Source organism: Ovis aries, chromosome 15, assembly GCF_016772045.2.
Source record: "Ovis aries strain OAR_USU_Benz2616 breed Rambouillet chromosome 15, ARS-UI_Ramb_v3.0, whole genome shotgun sequence".
Lineage (NCBI taxonomy): Eukaryota > Metazoa > Chordata > Mammalia > Artiodactyla > Bovidae > Ovis > Ovis aries.
In genome coordinates this window covers 1,208,252-1,234,977 of record NC_056068.1, presented here as the reverse complement: position 1 = coordinate 1,234,977, position 26,726 = coordinate 1,208,252, and the positions used below count along the sequence as shown (strand labels likewise).

The window sequence follows — 26,726 nt, the reverse complement described above, 5'->3', positions numbered from 1 at the left end:
TATATGGAACTATTATAGACACTAAAGAGCCAAAACAATCCTGAGAAAGAACTAAGCTAGACACATCATGTCTTGATTTTAAACTAAATTACAAAGCTACAGTAATTAAAACAGTATGCACTAGGACAAAACCAGATACATAGACTAATGGGAAACACATATAAGTTCAACTAATGTTTGACAAGAAGGCTACAAACTCAGTGGTAAAAAGACATATTTCTTCAAAAATTGAGCTGGAAAAAATGGATATTCACATGCCAAAGAATGAAACTACATCCCTATTTCACAATATCCACAAAAATTAACTCAAAATTAATTGAAGACTTAAATGTAAAATCTGATACCATAAAACTCCCAGAAGGAAAATGAGGAATAAACTCCTTGACCACAGTAATAGCAATGATTTTGGGGGTGGAGGGTGGGGTATGACATCTAAAGTGCAGACAAAAAAATAAACAAGTGAGACTATAGCAAACCAAGAGGTTTCTGTACAGTAAATGAAACAATATATAAAATGAAAAGGCAATATATAGAATGTGACAAAATATTATGAAACCACACATCTAATAAAACATCAACATCCAAACTCTATAACAAACTCAAACAACTCAATAGCAAAACAATCCAAATAACACAATTAAAAATGGGCAAAGAACTCAAATAGATTTCTTCTTCCAAAAAAGATGTTCAAATGGCCAACAGGAACATGAAAAGGTACTCAGCATCACTAATCAAAACCCTAATAGATAACCTCACACTTACTGGCATGACTACGCCAAAAACAGAAGCAATAACAAGTGGTGTTGGCGATATGGATAAAAGGAAAGAAACCTCTGTATATATCTATTGTTAATGTAAACAGGTATAGTCAAATAGAAAACAGTCTGCATGTTTCTTGAAAAGACAGAAGTACCACTTTATGCTTCAGTCGTGTCCAACTCTTTGCGACCCATGGACTGTAGTCCACTAGGCTCCTCTGTCCATGGGATTTACCAGGCAAAGATACTGGAGTGGGTTGCCATTTCCTCCTCCAGGGAGAAGTACCACATGATTCAGCAATTCAACTTCTGGGTATATACCCAAACTACAACAAATCACCATCCTGAATAGCTGTCTGTACCCCCACTTCACTGTAGCATTGTTCACAACAGCCAAGACATGGAGACATTGTAAAGGCCCATGGGTAAATAAAAAAGATAAAGAAAAAATGATACACACACATACACACACACACAGAGGAAAATTATTCAGCCATAAAAAAGAATATTGCTAGTTGTGACAACATGGATTGACCTTAAGGGCATTATGCTAGGTCAGATGGAGGAAAATACTGTATGATGTCACTTACATGTGGGATCTAAAAACCTAAAGTCATAGAAAAAGAACAAATTAGTGTTAGCCAAAGGTGGATGGGTGTGTGTGTGCAGGGGAGAACTGGGTAAAGGTAGTAAGAATATACAAATTTCCAGTTAAAAGATAAATAAGTTCTCAAAATATAACATTCAGCATGATGACAAGTTAACAATACTATGTGGAATATCTGAAAGTTACTAAGAGAGTAGAGCTCTCACATCTGTGTAGTTCACATCAGAAGAAAAAACTAACTTCAGGAGACAGATGCTAACTTATTCTGGTAATTATTTAGCAATACATGTATGTGTGTGTTCATCTGCTCAGTTGTGTCTAACTCTCTGTGACCCTTTGGACTTAGCCTGCCAGACTCCTCAGTCCATGAGATTTCTCAGGCAAGAATACTGGGGAGGGTTGCCATTTCCTCTTCCAGGGGATCTTCCCAACCCAGGGGTCAAACCCGTGTTTCCTGCATCTGATGCATTGCAGGAATCATGATGTACACCAAAAATACAATGTTATATATAATTATATCTCAATAAAACTAGGAGCAGGAAAGTAAACACATATCATGCAACCCAATAATCACAGACCTGGGCATTTAACAATGAAAGTTTATGTGGGCATAAAAACCTGTATATAACCTTTCATAGCAGCTTTATTTATATAATCAAAAACTGGAAACAACCAAAATGTTGCTAAACAAATGGATGAGAATACAAACTGGTACATCCATACCACGAAATATAATGCACCTTTAAAAAGGAACAACAAGAGCATTATCATGAATGAAAATTCAGTCTCTAAAGGTCACCTATTTTATAATTCTACTTCTAAAATATCCTTTAAATGATAAAATTATAGGCATGAGAAAGAGATTAGAGGTTTCCAGGGATTGAAGACTCTGTTGTGGGGGGTTGGAGGAAGTGGATATAAACAAAGGAGACTTGATTGTGACAGTAGCCACAGGAATCTAACACAGGTGATAAAAATGACATGAAATTATACACACACTGTATCAATGTCAAATTCCTGGTTTTGAATTTGAACAATAATTATGTAAGATATAAAACTGGGGAAACTGTGTGAAGGATACATGTGATCTCTCTGTACTAGATTTATAACTTCCTGTGTATCTGTAGTTACTCTTTTAAAAATGAAGGGAAAAAGACAATGACATATAAATTCAAATTAGAAACTATTTTGACCTTACAGTTTTGTTCTTGTTCAACACCCTCAGAATATTACAAGAAAATTTCCTTTTATTTTTGGTGTAACTGGTTCCTCAGTTTTTAAAAATAAGTTGAATGTAAAGCAACAAGAAGATATCCAAATTTGAGACTTTCAAAAGGATAAAATCTCTATTTCTTCATTGTGGCACAGACTTTGAAAACATCAATTTTAAAAACTCAATCATAAATTTTTTATATTAAGTTCACTGATGTCAAAAATATGAAAGTAATTTGGATTGTTAGATTAAGTCAATTACTGAGTTTCATTGTTCATGAAGAATTAAAGACTTAAACTCAATGATATCAGTATAAAGAAGTTCTCTGGGGGACTTTCAAAATGGCAGAGGAGTAAGACTATACCATAAAGTAAGACTATACCATGAAGACTATATCATAAAGGAAGGTGGAGAGATCACTGTCCCCCACAAATACATCATAAAACCATCTGTACGTGGAACAACTCATTCAGAACACCTTCTGGATGCTGGCAGAAGACGCCAGCCTTCCAAAAAGGCAAGCTAATCTCCACAGAATGAAGTAGGGCAAAAGATACAGGAAAAATGAAAGACAAAGGACTTGGGATGGGGACCTGAACTTCAGGCAGGGAGCCGTGAAGGAGGGAAAGTCTGCACACTCAGAAACCCCCTCATGGGTGGGGACAGAAGCATCTTCAGAACCTCAAAGGGGAACACAGCAACATTAGGAAGCCAAAATGAAAAAGATTCACCACAGAGATAACTGCTGACCAGCACTTCCCAGTTGAGATGCTGTTTGCGTGCCCACTACAGTGATTTGGGGCTGAGTGCTGAGGCTCAGGTTTCAGGCACTGGACCCCAGGGAGAAAACTGGGTTTGACAGCAATGATGCTAATCTGAGGGAACTAGTACAACACAGCTGAGCAAGTCCAGGGTAAAGCATGGGCCTTCCGGAGAGTCAAGGGATCACTGCTGCAGGGAAACTTCCACACACGCACAGACTACAGGACTCTGCCTTTGTGAGAGCCACAGACGGGAGAAGCCACAGATGTGGACTGCCACCCCAGAGGCAGGTACACTGGCCACCACTGCCAAAGCTGGCAAAAGTGCCAGGTGTGGCACTAGCCACAACTGCAGTTTACGATCCGAGAGCAGGGAATGCAGGCTGACTGGCCACCTCTAAAGCCAAGGCAAGGGCCAGAGATTGTTGACAAAATGCCACTGTGGTCCCAACCCCAGAGGCAGCAGCTTTCACCAAGCAATGAGCAGGCACAGGTAACTGCCCACACCTTTCAGGGAACCTTTGCAGCTTGGCTCTGCTGAGGGACGAACCAAGGCCAACGCCCCTGAGGGAACACATATGGTCTGACTATAGCAACTTCCTGCAGGCCTCCACCTCAGTGAGCACTCCTACATGTGTCTGCTGTATCACTCCCTTTCCCAAGTCCAACTGAGCAAGTGAGCCCTGATCAGCTGCTACTCTCGTTCACTCTTGTCCGGGTAGGGAACAGACATTGGAGGGTGGCCTACAAGCAGAAGCAGGGCCAAAACCAAAGCTGAGCACCAGGGGTTGTAGGATGGAAGAAGAGGAAGGGAATGTGCTCCTCTAGCCACAGGTGCAGCAGATTAAATCCCCACAAAGAGCCTAAGGCTGTGGACTTTGGGGGCAACTGTGGACTTTGGGAGCAAGAACAAGTTGGAGTAGGACCAGATCTGAGTCTGAGCTGACCATACAGCACCCACAACAGGTCCAGAGACCTTCCCAGAAAAGTTGGAGGACTTCCTGAGTAAACAGAATGCTTAGTACGCACTGTACACAAGGACAACGGAGGATTCAGGAGGACATTCTTCTCTCTATATATGTATGTATGTATGTATGTATTTTTTCTTTTTCATACTGTTGTAATGGTGTTCTTTACTATTCTTTTAATTTTTATTTTTTAACTTTTCCTTTTTAAAAACCTTTTACTTTTGAATATATTTTTTTCCTATTTTTACAGTACTCTAGATATATTCCATTTTTTCCCACGTTTTTGATCTTATATTTTTGCTACTCTAGTTTTTAGTATTTGTTTTCACTGAGCATTTGTTTCAGAGAAGGCAATGGCAACCCACTCCAGTACCCTTGCCTGGAAAATCCCAAAACCAGGTGGAGGAGCCTGGTGGGCTGCTGTCCATGGGGTCACAAAGAGTCTGACATGACTGAGCGACTTCACTTTTACTTTTCACTTCCATGCACTGGAGAAGGAAATGGTGGGCTGCCGTCTATGGGGTAGCACTGAGTCGGACACGACTGTAGCAACTTAGCAGCAGAAGCAGCAGCAGCATTTATTTCTTGGCTTGAACATACTCTTCCCTTTTTGGTTCCTATTGTTATTCTCTTTTCTTCGCTTTTTTTTTTCTATTTTCTTTGTGAATATGAAAGCTCCTTTGTTTATTCTTGTGTGTTGATTGTTGTTTGTGTTGCTTTCACCATTTGTCTTGGGTTTTGTCTGTCCATTTTTTTTTCTTTCTATATTTGACATCTTCTTTTTCCTTTTGCTTTTCATTTCTTTTGTTTTTTATTCACTCTTTCCCCTCTTTTCTTTTCTGTTGTTTTCCTCTTTTCTCACTCCTTTTTTGTGCCCTTTATGACTTTTTCTTTCCCTTTTGTGCTGTGTGGCTTGTGGAGTCCTGGGGCTACAGTAAGGAGTCGGACCTGAATCTCCAAGGTAGGAAACCTGAGTACAGGATGCTGCACCATGAGAGAACTCCCAACCCCATGAAACATTAAACAGCAAGAGCTCTCCCAAAGGCCACCATCTCAACACTAAGACCATGCAACACATAAAAGGCCAGCAAGCTCCAATGCCAGATGTCTGATGCCAAACCATCAGCAAAACATGAACACAACACTGCTCAGTAGCAGAAAGGTGTCCCAAAGCCTTATCTTGTTTACAGACACCCCAACACAAACCACTGGATGCAGTACTGCCTTTCAGAGAGACAAGATTCAACTCCAACCACGAGAACATAGGCACCAATCCCCACCAATAAGTAATGCTTCACAAGGCACTGGTCCAAACCCACCAGCTGGGGACCAAGTCCACAACATGAACTATGAGCTTGCAGCTACAGAAAGGAAACCTCAAGCACAGTCAATTAAACAAAAGGGAAAGACAGGGAAACATACAGTAGATGAAGGAACACAGTAAACCCCACAAAACCAAACAAACGAAGAAGAAATAGGCAGTCTACCTGAAAAACAATTCAGAGTAATTAAAGTAAAGATGATCCAAAAATGTGGAAAATGGAAGCACAGATAAACAGAATGGAGGCATAGACCTAAAAGATACAGGAAATGTTTAATAAGTACCTAGTAGAAACAAAGAACACATAATCAGCAATGAAAAGCACAATAACTGAGATGAAAAATACACTAGAGGAAACCAAGAGCAGAAATAATTGAGGCAGAAGAATGGATAAGTGAGCAGGAAGATAAAATGGTGGAAATAACTGAAACAGCGTAGAACAAAGAAAAAAGAATGAAAAGAAATGAAGACAGTCTCAGAGACAACTGTAACAAAATTAAGCACATCAACATTTGAATTATTGAGGTCCCAGAAGAAGAAGACAAATAGAAAGGGTATGAGAAAATATTTGAGGAGATTATAGTCAAAAACTTCCCTAATATGGGAAAGGAAATACCATACAAGCCCAGGAAGCCCATAGAGTCCTACACAGGATAAAACCAAAAAGAAACAGACCAAGACACATAGTAATCAAACCAACAAAAATTAGACACAAAGCAAACCTATTAAAAGAGCAAGGCAAGAGCAAGGGCAAAACAACAATAATGTACAAGGGGATTCCCATAAAGCTAATAACTGCTCTTTCAGCAGAAAGTCTGCAGTCCAAGAAGGGAGTAGCAGGATATACTTAAAACGATGAAAAGAAAAAACCTAAAACCAAGACTACTCTTTAGAGGAAGGATCTCATTCAGATTTGACAGAGAAATCAAAAGCTTTACAGAGAAGCAAAAGTTAAGAGAATTCAGCACCACCAAACTAGCTTTACGACAAATACTAAAGGAACGTCTCTAAAGAGGAAACACAAGAGTAAGAGAAGACCTACAAAAACAAACCCCAAACAATAAAGTATGTGGTAATAGGACCATGCATATCACTGCCGCTGATAAGTCGCTTCAGTAGTGTCTGACCCTGTGCGACCCCATAGACGGCAGCCCACCAGGCTCCCCCGTCCCTGGGATTCTCTTGGCAAGCACACTGGAGTGGGTTGCCATTTCCTTCTCCATGCATATCACTAATTACCTTGTTTCTGTATCCATTCATCCAGTCTGTGTCTTTTGCTTGGAGCATTTAATCCATTTACATAAAATTACATTTAAGTGATTGCATCACTAATTAAGCTAAATGTAAATGGATTAAATGCTCCAAGCAAAAGACACAGACTGGAACAGATACAGAAACAAGACCCCTATGTATGCCATCTGCAAGAAACCCACTTCAGACATAGGGACACATAGAGATTTAAAGTATGGAGCTTAACTTAAAAAATATATTCCATGCAAGTGAAAATCAAAAGGAAGTTAAGAGTAGCCTAACCAGATAAAATAGACTTTAAAATAAAGACCATTACTGGAGACAAGGAAGGACACTACATAAAGATCAAGGGACTAATCCAGGAAAAAGATATAACAATCAAAAATATATATGCACCAAACATAGGAGAACTTCAATATTTAAGAAAATGCTAACAACTATAAAAGGAGAAATCAACAGTAACATAATAACAGAAGGGGACTTTAAAACCTCACTCACACCAATGGACAGGTCATCCATAAACAAAAGTTACTAAGGACACACAAGTTTTAAATGATACATTTGGCCAGATGAACTTGATTGATTTCTATAGGACATTTCATCCAAAAACAGTAGATTTCACTTTTCTCTCCCAGTTCAGTTCAGTTGCGCAGTCATTTCCGATTCTCTGCGACCCCATGAATCGCAGCACACCAGGCCTCCCTGTCCATCACCAACTCCCAGAGTTCACTCAGACTCAAGTCCATCAAGTCAGTGATTCATGCCATCCAGCCATCTCATCCTCTGTTGTCCCCTTCTCCTCCTGCCCCCAATCCCTCCCAGCATCAGAGTCTTTTCCAATGAGTCAACTCTTCTCATGAGGTGGCCAAAGTACTGGAGTTTTAGCTTTAGCATCATTCCTTCCGAAGAAATCCCAGGGTTGATCTCCTTCAGAATGGACTGGTTGGATCTCCTTGCAGTCCAAGGGACTCTCAAGAGTCTTCTCCAACACCACAGTTCAAAAGCATCCATTCTTCGGTGTTCAGCCTTCTTCACAGTCCAACTCTCACATCCATACATGACCACAGGAAAAACCATAGCCTTGACTAGATGGACCTTAGTCGGCAAACTAATGTCTCTGCTTTTGAATATACTATCTAGGTTGGAAAATCCAGGAAAGATAACATCTTGGGGTCACAAAGTAGCCACTCCAGTATTCTTGCCTGGAGAATTCCATGGATGGCAGAGCCTGATGGGCTACAGTTCATGGGGTCACAAACAGTCGGACACGAGTGAGCGACTTAACTAACGAAGTTTGAAAAAAGTAAAACTAAAAATATATATCAAGCATTTTTTTTTTTAACCACAATGCTGTAAATTAGATATGCACTACAGGAAAAAACTGTAAAAAAAAAAAAATCACAAACACAGGGAGGCTAAACAATATGCTTCTAAATAACCACGAGTTTACTGAAGATCTCAAAGAGGGAAAAGCAAAAAAGTAAAACACAACAACTCAAAATCTATTGGAATCAGTAAAACCAGTGCTATGGGGGAAATGTATAGCAATATAAACCTAGCTCAAGAAACAAGAAAAACATCAAATAAACCATCTAATTTTACACTTAAGCAACTAGAAAAATAACAACAAAAAATAAATAAATAAATAAAACCAAAGTTGTTAGAAGGAAAGAAATTATAAAGATCAGATCAGAAATAAATGAAAAAGAAATGAAGAAGGCAATAGGAAAAATCAGTGAAACTAAAAGCTAGTTTTTTGAGAAGATAAGCAAAACTGACAGACTCTTGACAAGTCTGTTGTCAGACTCATCAAGGAAAAAAAAAAAAAAAAAAGGAGAAAACCCAAATCAATAAAACAGAAAAAGGAAAAGTTATAACAGGCAATAAAGAAATACAAAGGATTATAAAACACCACTATGAGCAACTATATGCCAATAAAGTGGACAAGCTGGAAGAAATGGATGAATTCTATGAAAAGTACAACCTTTCAAGAGTGAGCCAGGAAGAAATAGAAAAAAATGAACACACCAATCACAAACACTGAAATCAAAACTCTAAGAAAAAAATCTTCCAACAAAAGCCCTGTAGCTTCAAAGGCAAGCTTTATCAGAAGTTTAGAGAAGAACTAACCCATATGCTGCTCAAACTCTTCCAGAAAACTGCAGAGGAAGGAAGACTCCCAAACTCCTTTTATGAGGCCACCATCACCCTGATACCAAAACGTGACAAACATACACAAAAAAAGAAAATTACAGGCCAGTATCACTGATGACATGTGCTGCATGCATGCTTTCAGGTCTGACTCTTTGCCATCCCATGAACTGTAGCCCACCAGGCTCCTTGGTCCATGGAATTTTCCAGGCTAGAATACTAGAGTGGTTTCCCATTTCCTACACTAGGGGTTCTGCCTGTCCTGGAGACTGAATCTGTGATTCTGAGTCTCCTGTAATGGCAAGTAGATTATTTTACCACTGTGTCACCTGGGAAGTCAATAACTAATAAACACTGATACAAAAATTCTCAGGAAAATACTAGCAAACAGAATCCAACAACATATTAAAAGCATCAGATATTGCCTTATCAAGTGGGGTTTATTTATCTCAGGAATGCAAGGATTCCTCAATACACACAAATCAATGTGATACACCATATTAACAAACTGAAAGACAAAACCATATGATAATCTCAATAAAGGCAGAGAAAGTTTTTGCAAAATTCAGTACCCATGCATGTTAAAATAAATTCTTCCCCAAAATGGGCACAGAAGGAATCTACCGTAAAAATAAAGGCCATTTACAGCAAACCAACAGCAAACATGATTCTCAATGGTGAGAAACTAAAAGCATTCACTCTAAGATCAGAAACAAGACAAGGGTGACCACTTGTGAGATAGGGTGCCCTGTTATTCAACATAGTTTTGGATGTCCTAGCTACGGCAATCAGAGAAGAAAAAGAAAGAAAAGGAATCCAGACTGGAAAGGAAGAAATAAAACTCTATTTGCAGATAACATGATACTGTACATAAGAAACCCTAAAGATACTATCAGAAAATTACTAGAGATAATCAGTGAATATAGTACAGCTGCAGGATACAAAATCGATACACAGAAAACACATGCATTCCTATATACTAACAATGAAAAATCAGAAAGAGAAATTAAAGAATCAATCACATTTACCATTGCAACAAAAAGAATAAAATACCTAGGAATAAATCTACCTAAGGAGACAAAAGAACTGTATTCAGAAAACTGTAAGACACTGACGAAAGATCAAGGATGATATAAATAGAGGAATATTCCATGATCCTGGCTTAGAAGAATAGATATTGTGAAAATGACTGAACTACCAAATGCAATCAACAGATTCAAGGCAATCCCAATCAAATTACCAATGGCATTTGTCACACAACTAGAAGAAAACTATCTCACAGTTTGTATGGAAACACAAAAGACCCCAAATAGCCAAAGCAATCTTGAGAAAGAAGAATGGATTTGAAGGAATTAACTTACCTGATTTCAGACTATACTACAAACCTACAGTCAAGACAGTACAGTAGCGGCACAAAAAGAAAAGTATAGACCAACTGAACAAGATAGAAAGCCCAGAGACAAACCCGTGTACCTAGGGGCACCTTATCTTTAACAAAAGAGTTAAGAATATACAGTGGGGAAAAAAGCTTCTTCAATAAGTGGTGCTGGGAGAACTGGACAACAATGTGTAGAAGAATGAAATTAGAACACTTCCTAACACCATACACAAAGATAAACTTGAAAAGGATTAAACCTAAATGTGAACTATAAAACTAGCTTTATAGAAATTATAGAAACTATAAAACTCTTGGAAGAAAACATAGGCAGAACACTGCATGACATAAATCATAATACGATCCTCTATGAACCAACTCCTAGAACAATGGAAATAAAAAAATAAATAAGTGGGACCAAATTAAACTTAAAAGCTTTTGCACAGCAAAGGAAACTGTAAAGGTGAAAAGACAACCCTCAGAATGGAAGAAAATAATAGCAAATTAAACAACTGACAAAGGATTAATCTCCAAAATATACAAACAGTTCATACAACTCAATGCCAGAGAAACAATCTAATCAAAAAGTGGGCAAAAGACCTAAACAGACATATCTCCAAAAATACATGGATGGCTAATAAACACATGAAGAGATGCTCAACATCACTCATTATTAGAGAAATATAAATCAAAACTACAATGAGCTATCACCTCACACGAGTCAGACTGCCATCATCAAAAAGTCCACAAACAAGTGCTGGAGAAGGTATGGAGAAAAGGAAACCCTCGTGCATTGCTACTGGGAATATGAATTGACAGAGCCATGATGGAAGACAGTATGGAGATTCCTTAGAAAATCAGGAATAAAACTACCATATAACATAGCAATACCACTTTTAGGCATATACCCTGAGGAATCAAAAACTGAAAAAGACGCATGTAGCCCAATGTTCACTGTAGTGCCATTTACTATAGCTAGGACACGGAAGCAACCTAGATGTCCACTGACAGATGAATGGATCAAGAAGCTGTGGTACCTATATTCAACGGAATACCACTCAGCCATAAAAAGGAACACATCTGAGTCAGTTCTAATGATGTAGATGAACCCAGAGCCTATTACACAGACTGAAGTCAGTCAGAAAAACAAATATCATATATTAATGCATATTTATGAAATCTAGAAAGATGGTAATAATGAACCTACTTGCAGGGCAGCAAAGGAGAAAACACAGAGAACAGATTTATGGACAAGGGCAGGAGAGAAGAAGGAGTCAGCAAGACGAATGGAGATAGCAGCATGGAGGCACATACACTAACACATGTAAAACAGACAGCCAAAGGGAATTTGCTGTATGGCTCAGGGAATTCACACTGGGGCTCTGTGGTAACCTAGAGGGGTGGGAAAGGATGGGAGGCAGGAGGAAGGTTCAAGAGGGAGGAGACATATGTACACCTATGGTTAATTCATGTTGATGAATGAGAGAAATTAAATTAATATTGTAAAGCAATCAATCAATTTAAAATAAATATAATTATAAAAAATTCTCCAGAATGTGGATAGAAAAGGAACATACCTCGACACAATAAAGGTCATGTACAAGTGACTGCAGCCATGACATTAAAAGACGCTTACTCCTTGGAAGAAAAATTATGACCAACCTAGATAGCATATTCAAAAGCAGACCCATTACTTTGCCAACAAAGGTCCATCTCGTCAAGGCTGTGGTTTTTCCTGTGGTCATGTATGGATGCGAGAGTCGGACTGTGAAGAAGGCTGAGCGCCGAAGAATTGATGCTTTTGAACTGTGGTGTTGGAGAAGACTCTTGAGAGTCCCTTGGACTGCAAGGAGATCCAACCAGTCCATTCTGAAGGAGATCAACCCTGGGATTTCTTTGGAAGGAATGATGCTAAAGCTAAAACTCCAGTACTTTGGCCACCTCATGTGAAGAGTTGACTCACTGGAAAAGACTCTGATGCTGGGAGGGACTGGGGGCAGGAGGAGAAGGGGACGACAGAGGATGAGATGCTGGATGGCATCACAGACTTGATGGACGTGAGTCTGAGTGAACTCTGGGAGTTGGTGATGGACAGGGAGGCCTGAGTGCTGCGATTCATGGGGTCACAAAGAGTCGGACACGACTGAGCGACTGAACTGAACTGAACAAGTAACCCACAGAAAAACATTATTCTCAATGGTGAAAAACTGAAAACATTTTAAGATCAGGAACATGATTAAGGGTTTTCATTCTTAACACTATTATTCAATAGAGTTTTGGAAGTCCTAGCTATAGCAGAGAAGAAGAAAAAATAAAAGGAGTAGAGATTGGAAAAGAAAAAGTAAAATTCTCACTGTTTGTAGATGACAAAATACTATATATAGAACACTAAAGATGCCACCAGAAAATTACTGCTGCTATTGCTGCTAAGTCGTTCAGTCATGTCTGACTCTGTGCAACCCCACAGACGGCAGCCCACTAGGCTCCTCAGTCTCTGGGATTCTCCAGGCAAGAATACTGGAGTGGGTTGCCATTTCCTTCTCCAATGCATGAAAGTGAAAAGTGAAAGTGAAGTCACTCAGTCGTGCCCGGTTCTTAGTGACCCCATGGACTGCAGCCTACCAGGCTCCTCTATCCATGGGATTTTCCAGGCAAGAGTACTGGAGTGGGTTGCCATTGCCTTCTCCTTCTAGAAAATTACTAGAGCTAATCAATGAATACAGTAAAGTCAGAGGATAGAAAATTAATATACAGAAATCCCTTACATTCCTATACACTAACAATGAAAAATCAAAAGAGAAATTAAGGAAACAATTCCATTCACCACTGCAACAAAAAGGATAAAATAGCTAGGAATAAACCAACCTAAAGAGACAAAATACCTGTATGCAGAAAACTATAAGATACAGGCAAAAGAAACGAAAGAGAACACAAACAGATGGAGTGATATACCATGTTCTTGAATTGGAAAAACATTGTGAAAATGACTATACTACTCAAAGCAATCTCCAGACTCAATGTTATCCCTATCAAACTACCAATGTAATTTTTCACAGTACTGGAACAAAAAAAATTCATGATTTGGAAAAATAAAAGACCCCCAAATAGCCAAAGCAATCTTAAGAAAACCAGAGCTGGAGAAATCAACCTTGCTGACTTCAGACTATACTATAAAGCTATAGTCATCAAGAGTATGGTACCAGCACAAAAACAGAAATACAAACCAATGGGACAAGAAAGCAAGCCCAGAGATAAACCCACATACCTATGGGCACCTTATTTTTGACAAAGGAGACTATACAATGGAGAAAAGACAGCCTCTTCAATAAGCAGTGCTGGGAAAATTGGACAGCCACATATAAAACAATGAAAAGAACACTTTCTACCACCATACACAAAAATAAACTTGAAATGGATTAAAGACTCAAATGTTAGGCTAGCAACTTATAAAGCTCTTAGAGGAAAACATAGGTAGAACAGTCTTTGACATAAGATCCTCTTTGACCCACCTCTTAAAGTAAGGGAAATAAAAACAAAAATAAACAAATAGGACTGGCATGAATGTTTGGTGGCGTCAGTGTAGCTGACTCTTTGTGACCCTATGGGATGTAGCCCACTAGAATCCTCTGTCCATAGGATTCTCCAGGCAAGAATGCTGGAGTGGGTTGCCATTTCTTCCTCAAATTGATCTTCCTGACCCAGAGATCGAACTCATGACTCTTGCCATTTCCTGCAGATCCTTTATATATATATATATATATATATATATATATATATATATACACATATACATATATTCTTTTTAATTGGAGGCTAATTACTTTACAATATTGTAGTGGTTTTGCCATATATCAAAATGAATCAGCCACGGGTGTACATGTGTTCCCCATCCTGAAACCCGCTCCCACCTCCTTCCCCATCCTATCCCTGTAGGTCATCCCAACACTGAGTCACCAGAGAAGCCCCAAATGGGACCTAACTAAACTATAAAGCTTTTGCAAGGTAATGGAAACAATATACAAGATTAAAAGACAATGCTCAGAATGGGAGAAAATATTTGCAAATGAAAAAGCAACTGACAAAGGATTATTCTCCAAAATGTATAAGCAGCTCACACATCTCAACATCAGAAAAACAAATAGCCCAATCAAAAAATGAGCAGAAGACCTAAACAGACATTTCTACTAAGAAAACTTACAGATGGCCAATAAACACACGAAAAGATGCCCAACATTGCTCATTATCAGAGAAATGAAAATCAAAACTACAATGAGGTATCACCTCACACAGATCACAATGGCCATCATTAAAAAACCTACAAACAATAAATGCTGGAGTGGAAGCTGAGGAAGGAAACCCTCCTGCACTGTTGGTGGGATGTAAAGTGGTATGTAAAGTGGCTCGATAAAGGACAGAAATGGTATGGACCTAACAGAAGCAGAAGATATTAAGAAGAGGTGGCAAGAATAAACAGAAGAACTGTACAAAAATGATCTTCACGACCCAGATAATCACGATGGTGTGATCACTAATCTAGAGCCAGACATCTCGGAAAGTGAAGTCAAGTGGGCCTTAGAAAGCATCACTACAAACAAAGCTAGTGGAGGTGATGGAATTCCAGTTGAGCTGTTTCAAATCCTGAAAGATGATGCTGTGAAAGTGCTGCACTCAATATGCCAGCAAATTTGGAAAACTCAGCAGTGGCCATAGGACTGGAAAAGGTCAGTTTTCATTCCAATCCCAAAGAAAGGCAATGCCAAAGAATGCTCAAACTACTGCACAATTGCACTTATCTCACATGCTAGTAAAGTAATGCTCAAAATTCTCCAAGCCAGGCTTCAGCAATACGTGAACCGTGAACTCCCTGATGTTCAAGCTCGTTTTAGAAAAGGCAGAGGAACCAGAGATCAAATTGCCAACATCCACTGGATCATGGAAAAAGCAAGAGAGTTCCAGAAAAACATCTATTTCTGCTTTATTGACTATGCCAAAGCCTTTGACTGTGTGGATAAGAATAAACTGTGAAAAATTCTGAAAGAGATGGGAATACCAGACCACCTAACCTGCCTCTTGAGAAATCTGTATGCAGGTCAGGAAGCAACAGTTAGAACTGGACATGGAACAACAGACTGGTTCCAAATAGGAAAAGGAGTGTGTCAAAGCTGTATATTGTCACCCTGCTTATTTAACTGGAAGAAACACAAGCTGGAATCAAGATTGCCGGGAGAAATATCAATAACCTCAGATATGCAGATGACACCACCCTTATGGCAGAAAGCGAAGAGGAACTAAAAGCCTCTTGATGAAAGTGAAAGAGGAAAGCGAAAAAATTGGCTTAAAGCTCAACATTCAGGAAACGAAGATCATGGCATCCGGTCCCATCACTTCATGGGAAATAGATGGGGAAACAGTGGAAACAGTGTCAGACTTTTATTTTGGGGGCTCCAAAATCACTGCAGATCATGACTGCAGCCATGAAATTAAAAGATGCTTACTCCTTGGAAGAAAAGTTATGACCAACCTGGATAGTATATTCAAAAGCAGAGACATTACTTTGCCGACTAAGGTCCATCTAGTCAAGGCTACGGTTTTTCCAGTAGTCATGTATGGATGTGAGAGTTGGACTGTAAAGAAAGCTGAGTGCCGAAGAATTGATGCTTTTGAACTGTGGTGTTGGAGAAGACTCTTGAGAGTCCCTTGGACTGCAAGGAGATCCAACCAGTCCATTCTGAAGGAGATCAGCCCTGGGATTTCTTTGGAAGGAATGATGCTAAAGCTGAAACTCCAGTACTTTGGCCACCTCATGCGAAGAGGTGACTCATTGGAGAAGACTCTGATGCTGGGAGGGATTGGGGGCAGGAGGAGAAGGGGACGACCGAGGATGAGATGGCTGGATGGCATCACGGACTTGATGGACATGAGTCTGAGTGAACTCTGGGAGATGGTGATGGACAAGGGAGGCCTGGCGTGCTGCGATTCATTGGGTCGCAAAGAGTCGGACAAGACTGAGCGACTGAACTGAACTAAACTGAAAGTGGTATAGCCACTGTGGAGAACAATATGGAAATTTCTTTTAAAACTAGCAATACAAATACCATATGACCCAGCAATCTCAATACTGAGCATATACCCTTAAAAAAACAATTCAAAAAGACACATGCACCCTAATATTCACTACAGCACTTGTTTACAATGGCCAAGACACGGAAATCAATCTAGTTGTCCATCAACAAATGAATGGATAAACTGTAATACATATATACTATGGAATGAGTGAGTGAGTGAAAGTTGCTCAGTTGAGTCCAACTCTTTGTGACCCTATGGACTATATAGTCCATGGAATTCTCCAGGCCAGAACACTGGAGTGGGTAGCCGTTCCCTTCTCCAGGGGATTTTCCCAACCCAGGGATCAAACCTAGGTCTCCTACATTGCAGGCGGAATCGTTACCAGCTGAGCCACCAGGGAAGCCCAAACTCAGCCATAAAAAGGAAGGAATTTGAGTTAGAAGTAGTGAGGTGGATGAAGGCCTGTTACACAGAGTAATGTAAGTCATAGAAAAACAAAAATTGTATATTAAAACATACATATGAAAAAAAAACCATACATATGGAATCTAGAAAATAGTACTGATGAACCTATTTACGGAGAATAAATGCCAACCATGACATTGAGAATGGTCTGTGGACACAGCGAGGGAAGGAAAATGTAGGACAAATTGAGAAAGTAGCATTGACATATATACACTATCATGAATGAAACAGGTAAAATCCAAGGATAAATCAAGAAGCTGAAACTTTCTATTCTTAAATTTAGTTTGAGTAAGTCTCTAATAATACAAGGCTCCCCTGGTAGCTCAGGGGGTAAAAGAAAGTGAAAGTTGCTCAGTCGTGTCTGACTCTGCAACCTCATGGACTATACAGTCCATGGAATTCTCCAGGCCAACATTCTGTAGTGGGTTGCCATGCCTTCCTCCAGGGGATCTTCCCAACCCAGGTCTCCCATATTGCAGGCAGATTCTTTAACCAACTGAGCCACCAGGGAAGCCTGAATCCACCTGTATGTGGGAGACCCGGGTTCAGTCCCTGGGTTGGGAAGATCCCTGGAGAAGGGAACAGTTACCCGTTAAGTATTCTGGCCTGGAGAATCCCATGGACAGAGGAGAATGGTGGGCTACAGTCCATGGAATCACAGAGTCGGACACGACTGAGTGACTTTTACTTTCACTCCTAATATTAGTGTATTTTGCAAATGGCAAACCACCTGGGATTGAGAGGTGAAGGAATAGGGTCCCAGATGATGCATCACTGACTAGTGACCCCTACTGATGCTCTTTAAGGCTCTGGCTTCCTTAACTGCAAAATGGACACACTAAATTACACTGCACTGCAGTGATGCTTAAATGACATTAATATTAATATTGTCAAGTGGTATATAAACATTAGTGGTCAAAATCAATAATAATGTATACTTAGCAATAAACATTATTAAATGTTAAACAATTCTTAAATCTGGATAAAAGATTTTAGGCACTTATTTTTCTCCAAAATATTCTATAAGTTCAATATCATATTTCACTAATTTTAAGACACAACTTTTCATACTTAACACATCTGAAATTGATGGAAATGTATCTAATAACCACTTTAGTTAAACAGCAGTCATAACATATTTGTTATTACATGTGTTATGTGCATCAAAATGTGAAAGATGTGTATCAGTCTTGGAAGAAAACCATGAAGATAAAAATGGACACTGATTTTGTTTAAAAACTGAGACATCACTAATGTTCCTGATAACAGAGAACAACATTATATAGAAAAACCTGGACACTGCAACTTTAAATTGAAGGTGAACAGAAGAGTTAAGACTCTGAATGTGATTATCTCAGCAAATTAATTTTGCTTACTTTTTAAAATGTGTGTACAAGGTTGATATACGATTATTTTTAAAAGAGCTTGCCATAAGAATGAAAACTTCCAAGTCAAGAAAAGCTGTGTCATAGTTAAATGGCATTTTTCTCTTCACCTTCCTGCTGAAAACACTGAATCAATTTTCAAAATTTCACTTTTTTTCTTTTAATGTCTTCCATTAAAATTTGATTTTAAAAAATTTAGTCACTAAAAGTACAGGCACCAAGCCTAATAACCAAGCCTTTGATATTAAGTAACAACAAAGGAACATATGCAAATTGATAGAAGGGGAATATTAAACTAAAGCTGTGCTATGACTGATGCAGGCTCTGATTTCTTTAAGTCTCCCACTGACAGAAGTTTGGTCACTGACATTTCTAGCTATTCTATTTCAATATTTATTACAGAGTGCTAACTATATGCCAGGCACTGAATTATACACTAGAGATAGCAAGGAGAATAAAGGTAGACATGATCGCTGCTTTCCTGAGGTTTAGTATATAGAAAAGATTGACAAATTATAAATTATAATAAACTCTGTGAAGAAACAACTGGAAAAAGAAAATAAAAATGAACAGTGAATGGTATTCAGTTGCAGATAATGCAATGGTAACAGCGAAAACTTACATAACGTTACTCTGTGCCAGACTCTGTAACTACATCTTTACATACTCTTTAATCTCCAAAACAACTACTATAAAATAGATACTACTATTATCTCTATTTTATAGACCCAGAGAATATGAGGCTTAACATACCTGAAAATTGATATATACCTTATAATCACTTCTGTTGGGCAGAAGTCATGACATAGTTGTCATTACCTATGTATGTGAATTAAAATACGAAAAATGGTTTCACAGTGTCTTGAAACAAAATCTTGAAAATAATAATGGATAGCAAGTAAGCAGGGAGATGGGCTATAAACCCAGAAAGTTTGGCTCCAGAGAACATGCTTTCAATCCACTATAATTTCAGGGAGAGCCTTCCTGAGCTGGTGTCATAAGTTAAGATCTGAAAAATAAGAAGGGGTGGTGAGAGAAATTATGTATTAAGCCCTAAAGTGGGAAAGGGTCCTTCAGTTTTAGAATATGACATAAGGCCAGCATTGTTGGAGTGTAGTTAATGACAGCAAGAATGTTGGAGACAGGCCTACAGAAGGCTGGTGCTACCTCGTGCAGGATCTTGTAAGATGCAAGGAACTGGAATTTTATTCTATGTGCAGCTGGATTTCAGTTATGTCGCTCAGTTGTGTCTGACTCATTGCAACCCCATGGACTGCAGCACGCCAGGCCTCCCTGTCCATCACCAACTCCCGGAGCTTACTCAAATCCAAGTCCATTGAGTCAAGTGATGCCATCCAACCATCTCATCCTGTTGTCCCCTTCTACTCCTACCTTCAATCCCTCCCAGCATCAGAGTCTTTTCAAATGAGTCAGCTCTTTCCATCAGAAGGCCAAAGTACGGGAGTTTCAGGTTCAACATCAGTCCTTTCAATGAACACTCAGGACTAATCTCCTTTAGGATGGACTGGTTGGATCTCCTTGCAGCCCAAGGGATTCTCAAGAGTCTTCTACAACACCACAGTTCAAAAGCATTAATTCTTCGGCACTCAGCTTTCTTTATAGTCCAACTCTCACATCCATACATCACTACGGGAAAAACCATAGCCTTTACTAAACAGACCTTTGTTGGCAAAGTAATGTCTCTGCTTTTCACTATGCTGTCTAGGTTGGTCAGAGCTTTTCCTCCAAGGAGCAAGTGTCTTTTAATTTCATGGCTGCAGTCACCTTCTGCAGTGATTTTTGGAGCCCCAAAAAATAGTCTGCCCCTGTTTCCCCATCTATTTGCCATGAACTGATGGGACCTGATGCCATGATCTTAGTTTTCTGAATGTTGAGCTTTAAGCCAACTTTTTCACTCTCCTCTTTCACTTTCATCAAGAGGCTCTTTAGCTCTTCTTTGCTTTCTGCCATAAGGGTGGTGTCATTTGTAAACCTGAGGTTATTGAGATTTCTCCTGGCAATCTTGATTCCAGCTTGTGTTTCTTCCAGTCCAGCGTTTCTCATGATGTACTCTGCATAGAAGTTAAATAAGCAGGGTGACAATATACAACCTTGACATACTCCTTTCCCTGTTTGGAATCAGTCTGTTGTTCCATGTCCAGGTCTAACTGTTGCTTCCTCACCTGCATACAGATTTCTCAAGAGGCAGGTCAGGTGGTCTGGTATTCCCATGTCTTGAAGAATGTTTCACAATTTGTTGTGATCCACAGTCAAAGGCTTTGGCATAGTCAAGAAAGCAGAAATAGATGCTTTTCTGGAACTCTCTTGCTTTTTCCATGATCCAGTGGATGCTGGCAATTTGATCTCTGGTTCCTCTGTCTTTTCTAAATCCAGCTTCAACACCTGGAAGTTCACGGTTCACGTATTGCTGAAGCCTGGCTTGTAGAATTTTGAGCACTACTTTACTAGCATGTGAGATGAGCGCAATTGTGCGGTAGTTTGAGCATTCTTTGGCATTGCCTTTCTTTGGGATTGGAATGAAAACTGACCTTTTCTAGTCCTGTGGCCACTGCTGAGTTTTCCAAATTTGCTGGCATATTGAGTGCAACACTTTCACGGCATCATCTTTCAGGATTTGAAATAGCTCACCTGGAATTCCGTCATCTCCACTAGCTTTGTTCATAGTGATGCTTTCTAAGGCCCACTTGACTTCACATTCCAGGATGTCTGGCTCTGGGTGAGTGATCACACCATTGTGATTATCTGGGCTGTGAAGATCATTTTTGTACAGTTCTTCTGTGTATTCTTGCCACCTCTTCTAATATCTTCTGCTTCTGTTAGTTCCATGCCATTACTGTTCTTTATTGAGCCTACCTTTGCATGAAATGTTCCCTTGGTATCTCATTTTCTTGAAGAGATCTCTAGTGTTTCCTATTCTATTGTTTTCCTCTATTTCTTTGCATTGATCACTGAGGAAGGCTTTCTTATCTCACCTTGCTATTCTTTGCAACTCTGCATTCAAATGGGTTTATCTTTTCTTTTCTCCTCTGCTTTTTGTTTCCCCTCTTTACACAGCTATTTGTAAGGCCTCCCCAGACAGCCATTTTGCTTTTTTGCATTTACTTTTCCTGGGGAAAAGTAAATCTTGATCCCTGTCTCCTGTACAATATCACGAACCTCCATCCATAGTTCATCAGGTACTCTATCATATCTAGTCCCTTAAACATACTTATCACTTCCACTGTATAATCCATAAGGGATTTGATTTAGGTCATACCTGAATGGTCTAGCGGTTTCCCCTACCTTCTTCAATTTAAGTCTGAATTTGACAATAAGGAGTTCTTGATCTGAGTCACAGTCAGCTCCCAGTCTTGTTTTTGCTGACTGTATAGAGCTTCTCCATCTTTGGTTGCAAAGAATATAATTGATCTGATTTTGGTGTTGACCATCTGGTGATGTCCATATGTAGAGTCTCTTCTTGTGCTGTTGGAAGAGGGTGTTTGCTATGACCAGTGCGTTCTCTTGACAAAACTCTATTAGCCTTTGTCCTGCTCCAAGGCCAAATTTGCCTGTTACTTCAGGTGTTTCTTGACTTCCTACTGGATTTATGGAAGACTAAACTAGACAGGGACATAATCCGATTTTTTTTTTTAAATAATCCATCTGGCTGATGTGTAAATAATAATAAAAAAGAATTTTTTTAAAGAATGAATTGAAAGAAGATAAACAATCTAAATTATTCATTTATTCAACAAATATTTAATATTTATGAAGTAACTATTATTGTAGTAAGCACTATTCCAGAGATTGGACACAGAGTCAAAAATATTAGAGACAAGGTCCTCCACTGTGGAGTACACTTTTGAGTGGTGAACACACATACTAACTCATACATCCACAATTTCTCCCACTCTACTGAACATTTTCTATCAGTATACAAGTTTTACTATCTCCCATGTTTAAACAAACATCAAACAAAAATCTTACCATTTGACATTGCACTCTCTGCTAGCTATCTTTCTATTCTTTTATTCCCAGAAAAAAGTTTTTTAAAGAACTGTCTGCAGTAACTTTGCAACCAGTTATTATCTCAACCCACGACAATCAGGTTCTTCTCTTTCACTCTATTAACATTGTTCATGTCACTGAACCAAAAATTTGGCACAAACACACACACAGAGAGATCAATGCAAAAGGTCAGTAAGCCCAGAAATAAGCCCACACACTTATAGTCAATCAATTACAACACAGCAGAGAAGATAGTCTCTTCAATAAGAGCTGCTGAGAATAGTGGACAGCTACAGGTAAAAGAATAAAATTAGGATAATCTTTAACACATATACAGGAAAAAAAAAAACCTCAAAATGGATTAAATATCTAAATGCAAAACCCAATATTATAAAACTCCTAGAGGAAACAAACTCTTTGACATAAATCCCAGCAACATTTTTTGTATCTCTCCCCTAGAATATTGGAAACAAAAGCAAAAATAAACAAATAGGACCTAATTAAACTTAAAATCTCTTGCACAGAAAAAGAAATCATAAATCAAAAAGACAACCTTCAGAATGGGAGAAAATATTTGCAAACAGTGCAGTCAACAAAGTCTTAATTCCCAAAATATACAAACAGCTTATACAACACAATATCAAAAATAACAACCTAATCATAAAATAGACAGAAGACCTAAACTGACATTTCTCCAAAGAAGACACACAGATGGCCAACAGGCACATAATAAGATGCTCAACGTCATTCATTATAAGGAAAATGCAAATCAAAACTACAATGAGGTACCACCTTACATGAGTCAGAATGGCCATCATCAAAAAAATCTACAAATAAATGCTACAGAGTGTGTGGAGAAAAGGGAACTCTCCTACACTGTTGGTAGCAATATAAACTGGTACAGCCACTTCAAGAAAGAAGCAAAGTCTAATTAGAAAAGATACATGCACCCTATGTTCACAGCAGCACTATTAACAATAGCCAAGACAACGAACAAACCTTAATGTCCATCAACATATGAATGGATAAAGAAGATGTGATATATATACAAATGCAATATTACTCAGCCATTTAAAAGAATGAAATAATACCATTTGCAGCAACATGGATGGACCTAGAGATTATCACACTAAGTGAAATAAATCAGACACAGAAAGATAACTATCATATGATATCACTTATTATGTGGAATCTAAAAAATGATACAAATAAACTTAACTTTAAAAACAGAAATAAGCTCACAGACATAGAAAAATAACTGATGGTTACCAAAAGGGAAATAGGGGAAAAGATAAACTGAGACCTGGGAATTAAAGGATACACACTACATATATAAAATAAACAAGGACCTACTGTGTAGCACAGGGCACTATATTCAAAGTCTCATTTATATATACACACACACACACATATATATATATATATATAATGTAATCATTTGGCTGTATACTCGAAACACTGTAAGCCACCTTACTTCAATAATACAAATAAAAATGAAAATAAACTGTTTATGTCAATGTCACCACACTTTCAACTTGCAGTCAAATGCTAACTTCTCTTCCCTCATTTTATAACCTCTCAGAAGTGTTCACACTGCTAACTAGTTTCCCCTTCTTTTCTGTGCCACAACACTTTTCAGGTTTCCTCTCTCCTTAGCTTAAATAAAGAGGCCTATAGCACTGTGCTTAATAGCATGGCCTTATAAACTTAGCTCTGAAGACTGGTTCAGGAGTGCTTGTCATGGAAGACAGACACAGGAAGAGAATGTTTCCCTTTCCTGAACAAGATAGAAAACTAATCAGTATTTCAGGTTAGAAATGACGGTGGTTTAGACTAGAGATTAGAAATAGATTTTAGCTCTATTTTAGAAATAGAACCAATAGAACTTTGGGACAGATCGGATACAGGAATTAAAGGAATAGGGGAAATCAAGATTTTGCAATAGAATAAAAAACTAATGAACTAAAAAAAAAAAAATCACCAAATTTTAGAGATGGATTTCACTTGATACTTTTCTACTAAAACTGATTCTTGGGAGAGGTTGTGTGATTTACCCAAAGTCACAAAGATAACTGGTGATAGAACTGAAAACAGAACACAAGTCTCTCATAATCCTAAGAAGCCACAGATCAGGATCTGGCAAGATGAATGCTTTCAGAAGCTTTAGTCCTTTTTTTTCCCTAACCAATGCAGTAAAAAATACTGCAATACATTTTTGGGTTCATTGCATATAATTAGGCAAGCTATTAACTGCACACTTTACATGTCTTTAAGAAAAAAGGTAGAATATAAATATCAGTATTGGCTTATGAAGAGTAAAGTCTATTAAAAGTTCATTAAAAACATTTGCTGAAGTAAACTATTTGTAAAGGACAAGATACACAGGAAATCCCCCTTGAGCAGTTTATATTCTAATTTGCAAGATAACACACATATAAATAATTCAGGCCAACAGAAGAGATGTCATAAAATAGTACTAGAATAATTGTCAAACGAATTGTATAGACTATATGTGTATATGTATATATTTTTTAGTATACTGTGGTAGTCCTTTAGATTTGAGCTAAGCCTTCAAGGACAAGTAAGAATTTTAAGGGTAGATGGGGAAGGGGATTAGAGTGTCGACTAAGGTAAGGCTCAGGGCTGGGGGTTAGGGAATGGGAAGAGTGAGCTTTTTATATATGTTCCATGGAAACATTCTCTTTGGTATGACATTTGAGACCTGAATGACAAAGAAAAACAAGGAAGGCGATGATGGAAGTTGCGGAGAATATTCTGAGAGAACAAGTACAAATAACCACCACATTACCTGCCTACATTGGGCTCTATAGATTGAATACACAGAGCTTAGTTGAATAGTAAAAGAGTAGACCATAAATTTCTAAATCTGAGTTTAAGTAATCCCATAAATTCTCTTTCTCATCTCAGTTTCTGCATCAGTAAAAATTACTGCATAGAACACGCGAGATAATCAACATATAAGAGGTTTACAAACAGAAACATAAATATACCAAAATTGTAAAAGTTCAAATAAACAAGAATGGAAAAGTTTTAATACGATGCTTAGCTACATAACGTTAAAAGTAGAGAAATTAGTAACAATCATTGCTGGTATGGGTATGAGCACTTCATACTTTACATATCTTTACATTTTCTCCTTCTGTACTTTTTTGTACATGTTTCATCTTCTTTGTCAGACTGTAAGCAGATAAAGCACCTGACACGTTTTTAGTATTGGCTAAATTGATATGTGAAGCGAGTAATTAATTCTAAAGCCCTTTGAGGATTTGTGTTTGCTTGTGTTCAACATCTCATTTAGTTGTAAATGATTGGAGGGGGCTGATATCACGAAAAGTTAACAGAAATAAATATAAATGAAAATAGAATAGAATCCATTTTTAAAAAGACGGAAGTAAGCCGCAGGTAACTGTTAAGTGCTACTGCTGGCCTTTAGTTAATACTCTCTGGCAGCCAAAGAAGGGAATCGGCTGAATCACACAGCGTGGCATTTAATCTCAAAGATGGGCATTTATATTCATCTACAGATCTCAACTGTTCCCTGGCCCCAAACCCGCAAGATCTTTGATCACAAACAACTGAGCAAAGGCGCAGAGCAACTATGAAGGGCTCCTAAAACTATTTAACTTGGTTCCGCAGCTTTCAGAGCCAGGACCCGTAATAACAACGGAACCACCGAGGCCTCAACAACAGAAACCTCACTTTTCTCCCCAGGGCTCCGGCCCGGGCTTGACAACCGCAGAAACAGCCCCTGGCTCCCTTGACGGCCTCGGCACGGCTCCGCGGCTCGCCCGAAGTCTCGCCTTCAGGCGGGGGCCGCGCCGCTCCAGGAGGAGTGAGGCGGGGCTCGGGGGCCGGGGCGGCTACAGGGCCGGAAGGGCCTCGGGGCGCTCAGGCCTCCGGAGTTGGGTCTTGGGGGAGGCAACCCGGGGCCCGGGAAACAACTCCCGAGGCGCCCCGCGGCGCCCTCTGTCACGGAAGCCCCCTCGCCCCGGCGCAGGACGAGCGGCATGGGCGGCCGAGGCTAAAGAGCCCTCCTCTCTGCGGACGACGGGGCCGGCCCTACCCCGGGAACGAGGCGCCCCGCGATCACCCACCTGCACCGCGGTCTCCGAAGTCTCCAGCCCGGCCTCCCCGCTCCCGAGGCCTGGCTGCGATTGGCTCCCGCCGCTGTCGCGCTACCTCTTCTTCAAGTCTGAGCGACGGCCGGTACGAGCCGCGCCTCCGTCCCGCCCCTCGCGCCCCCGAGGCCCCGCCCCGCGCGCGGTCACGCGCTGCCGCAGAACGCAGAGGACGCAGAGCGCAGAGCAGGGTCCCGGCTCCCGCTACAGAGGAGGCGGCGGCCGCGCGGGTGATGTGAAGTGAGGGTCACCGGTGAG

At 39.4% G+C, this 26,726-nt stretch overlaps 1 protein-coding gene across 6 annotated transcripts in view; it reads right to left on the bottom strand.

The window, feature by feature from the left end:
• The window catches only part of KBTBD3 (kelch repeat and BTB domain containing 3), a 73,271-nt gene extending 46,765 nt beyond the window's left edge, over positions 1 to 26,506 (bottom strand). For 4 of the 6 annotated variants that reach the window (XM_012095285.5, XM_060399614.1, XM_060399613.1 and 1 more), the window contains exon 1: positions 26,445 to 26,506. The gene's annotated coding sequence lies outside the window, so the exon portion shown is untranslated. Of the gene's footprint in view, positions 1 to 26,049 lie in introns of all 6 variants that reach the window. The other 2 variants (XM_060399615.1, XM_060399616.1) reach the window with 1 other exon arrangement.
• Between the last annotated feature and the right edge of the window lie 220 nt (positions 26,507 to 26,726).